Raw genomic sequence first — 4,520 nt, forward strand, 5'->3', positions numbered from 1 at the left:
GACAGGCCTGACCCATCCCCATCAAACACCTCAGTTACCAGGCTGAATGTTAACTACTGCCTGTTTACAGAAAATGCTTGCAACAGTGTCAGGGGCTTGGCAGAGGCTGGATCACTCCAAACGGTGACAGAGCCCTTGGCAGAAAAGTGGGTTTGGTGTAAATCCCCATCTCAAAAAGATGAGCTATTTTGCTTTGGTCCTGGTGCTAACTGGGGAGTTTTGGGGTGCCATCACACATCTGCTGGGAGAGGGGTAAAGCAAGAGCCTTGCTAGACTCTAGATTTAAAATCCTGCCTGAACCTTCAAAAGAGTTTTCTGAGATGTCATAAACACCATTCAATCCCACATACCTCCCAGTTCATTTATGTCACACTCTGTACCTTGGGGCATGGCTTGGTACCATGTAAATCATGCCTGAGAGACTCTCCACAGCCCTGTCTTCTTTAGTTTATTTTCAGCCACTGACATTTTCAGTCTGAAACTTGGCTGCAGCAAGAAACAGTGGCACAGAGGGTCCTGAATCCAGCTCTGGTATGGAGCTCCTGATCCAAGGTCTGCTTGGGAGTCTTGTGTTAATGAGGCACCAGAAAAAACAAACTGTGCAGGTCAAGCTTTAGTGCCACTTCTCACCACCTGCCTTTCCTTCATGCATTGAAGGGCTGCCTATTCCCTCCCTGCACCTGCCTTCCTCCTGATCAGGAGCACTGCAAAGGCCTCCTAAAAGCCTGGAAGAAGGAGAAGGAAGGATGGCACCCTGGTAAACACCATCGTGGCGCAGTGATGCAAAAAGACCCTTCTCCTTTCTTTAGTAGTAAAAGAATGCCTTATAATTTGAAAAGGCTTACACTACAGCAGCTGAGACATCAATACTGTTTCACTGGGTTCTCTGCCCAGCGCCCTGACAACATTCAGAAATTTGCCTGGAAGCAATAATCTAAGCCAAAAAAAATTATAGCACAAGTGAAAGGCACAAGTGAAAGTCACATCCAAACAGGCAAGACACAGTGCCAAAGTAGTCAGCAGCTTGCTGGATATTTTAGGCTATTTAATCCTTCAAACATATACCAAATATCTACCTGCAAGTCCTCAGCAGGAAGCTTTGCTTCAGTGAGGGATTCACTCCAAAGAACAGCAAATGTCAGAACTTTCCTTCCACTGGAGCTTCTAATAACAACAGGTTATAATTATTTAGGTCAATACTCATAATTGCAATGCAATGTAGATACCTGGATCCCTAATAATTCTGTTTTGGGGAGCCTGGAACAGCAAGTACCTCCCCATCCAGAAAGCTGAATGACTTGGTGAGGAAATGCCCTGTGTTTGAGGCGTGCTCCTGGTGGCTGGGGGCACGGGGAGGGAAAGGGGCAGCTTGCCCACATGCCATGAATAAAAGTCACTGTCGCAGGAAGGATTCCTCCACAAGGCTTCTGCTTTGGCTGCGCAAGAGGGACTCAGCATTTTGCACGCTCTATTTTCTTCCCAGCCCAGAGCAGGACTTGGGGCACAGATGTCAATCTGAGCTGCTTTTCGCCTTCCTCGCAAATATTTATCTGCGACATTTTCCTTCTGCCGGGCAGCTGACAGGAGAGAGGTCCTGGTGCAGAGCACAGGCCAGAAGGACAGAACTCTGCATTCCTCCAGGTGCATCTCCTGGCTGGTGAGGAGCCGGAGGGACAAGAACCCACTTCTGTCCCCTGCCACCACCCGCAGGCTGCTCACGTGGATCTAGAGGAGGAAAAATCTTCTCCCCTTTCCGGCCACTGCTGCAGGATTTTCGTAGCAATGTTTTCTTCTGATCTCTGCTGCCCTCTGGTGATGCACAGCCGAGGCAGAGAGGAGAGCCCTTGTGAGGAGCCAAAGCCTCAGTTCCTGCCGCAAAATCTCAATCTCACCCTCATTCAAACCCCAGCATAGGCACAGATGGTTTGATTCTTCTTTGTCCCCAGCACAAACTCTAAAGTCAGTCGGTGAAGGATTTCTTGTCTAATATCACCATGGGGAATTCATTGAAGAATTATTTCATCCTTAATACCTCACAAGCAGTATGTACTGGTTTTATTAATTTACTGATTTCAATATTAATTAAAAAAGAAAGGTCATAGGAGGTTAAGGGCACTTGAATTTCTCTCTGCATCAGGAGTCATTCTGAGAAACAGCTCTGCCCATCCACTGCTGGTTACAATCCCACATTTAGATCAGGCATCTGTTTCCCATTAGCAATTTAGGGAAGGGGCTGCCTCTCATAGGGTCTTGCCCAGACCCTGTGCAGGGCTCTGGAGGAAGAACCCAGGGGAGAATATTCTCTAATCCCTGCCTGATGTGCTTTCCAAATAAGTTTAGACAAAAGCTGCCTTTCTTACAGAGATAAATGCTGTGACAAGCCAGCAGGGATGGACTCAGACTGCTGCGTATTCCAACAGGCATCATTTCCTTCTGAGCTCTGCTGCTCCCATCACCTGCTGCAAAACAGATCTATAAACCATGCAGACTGCTCTGCTTCTCCAGCATGTGCTGAGACCAGTTGAGAGGAGAGAAAAACACTCATTAGGAAGGCTCCTGGCTGAAGAGGCAGATCTGCTTCGAGCCTGATCCTCCGATGCCTCTCAGCATCCTCCTGGACAATTTCCATGGCTCAGCGCTGCTCCGCAGGACCCAGAGGGAAATGCTTCCCTAAAGCACCCACCAGAGAGCTGAAAATTGCCAGCAAGCTGTTCCCATGCCACTTCACTTGGTCACGGTAGGGAGGCAATGCAGCCCTGCAGATAACACATCGACCCAAAAATGCAGAACCTTGTTTCTCTCCTGCATCTCTAGGAACGATTGCTCCGTTCCTCGATGCTTGAATTTCCACCTCTGCAAAGTGAGGGCATCACTTCCACTGTAAAGCAGCGTGAGAGCTGTCGGTAACAAGATTTATGATTATTGAGGAGTTCTTTAGTACAGCTTGTAGATCCTGATCCATTGATTTTGCTTCACCGACTCCATGGCTCCTGCCGCTATTACCGGTTAAGTCACACCGGCCCTGCGGTACCTTCTGGCTGTGGTGTCTCTGGAGGAGGATCCTGGCACTGAGAGCTGCACAGAGAGAGGAGTGTCAGCCATTATCACCAGGGGATTTACAGTCTAAATTAGATCTTGAATATAATCTTGTTTCTTTCTTTATGTATTATCCCCTTGGACTGGGTGCTTGGAACAAGCCAAAACCACAACCACCAATATCATATTTAACTCATGTGATAATTAGGAAGGTGAAACAGCTTCCTCTGATAAGCCCTGTGAAAAGTAAGAGGTGAATGTAGCCCCTAAAGTAGGTTATTCCTCATGAGTCCTGTTGCTTCTCCGACTTGTGGCCAGTTCAGCACCCCTTGTGAGCTCTGCTGCCCTGTGCTGTTCTGCTCTGCCATCCCAGGGAAGTGATGGGTTGTGCACTGGAGGGTTTCTCTGAGCTGATGCCTATTTTGATCCTTAGTGATTCATTTCAAACAACTGTGCTGCAGGGCAAAGAGAGGTACCTTGTCCAGGTTATGGTGTTCAGGGTTAGGTGAAGAGGTGGGCTAATAGCAGGTAAATACACCTTCTGCCTCCAAGACTGTCCTATGATTTGGATAGCAACAAGCAGTTTTCCCCTTCAGTAAAATCTATACCATTTGACTCAGTGAGACTAACAATTAACAATTAAAAAAAAAAAAACAACAAACAAGCCAACGTGCCAGAAGCAGACTGCCTGACTACTTTGTGTGTGGATGTGTCTGGACAAGGACAAGGGCCTGCATCACTGAAGGGGAAGGCCTCAGAAAGCCCACATCAGCATCAAATCATTCAGCAGCACTTCTGCTTTGTTTATGCAGTTGTCATTTGGCCACAGTCACAAAACCAAGTCTCCCTTCAAGAAGCTGAGCTGCCAGTTTGTGGTCCAGAATGAAACAGCACAAGCTGAGGGTCAGCAGTGCCTGTACTTCTCTTCCCTGGTCCCCCATATCTGAATGAAGCTGGGCAGGCTAGGAAGCACTGTTGCAGGATTCTCCATTTCCTAATCCTGGCAGAGATAGCAAGCCACCCTAAACGCATCATTCTGCCTCACAGTTGCTTTTTAAACTCAAATCCAAACCCAAACAGGAGGGCAGTGCTCCACTTCCAGACCCAAAAGCTGGGTTTCTATTCAAACACTTCTGTTTTACTCCAAATCCCATTCACAAAGTGACACTGCACAGGCGGTGTCTGCAGACAGGAGACATGGAAATGCCCTCGCCGGAAGGGGAGTTTGTGGACATTGGAGCCTCACTACAGCACCACTGAGCCCTTTGCTGTTCAGAATGCAAATAATCATTGCTGAACTGCACTGACAGATTTGGATTTTCATGTACTTGGAGAGAATGGCCAGTTCTTAATAAGGTAATTAAAGGTCCTCTTTAATAAAGCAGCATAAGACATTTTATGTCTCCTGACTAGTGCCCAATGTAACCGAAGTTCAGATAAACACACTGACAAAGAAACATCAATTTTATCTAATGTTTATTGAC

This window comes from Lichenostomus cassidix, chromosome 3 (genome assembly GCF_008360975.1).
Source record: "Lichenostomus cassidix isolate B80296 chromosome 3, HeHo_3.0, whole genome shotgun sequence".
Lineage (NCBI taxonomy): Eukaryota > Metazoa > Chordata > Aves > Passeriformes > Meliphagidae > Lichenostomus > Lichenostomus cassidix.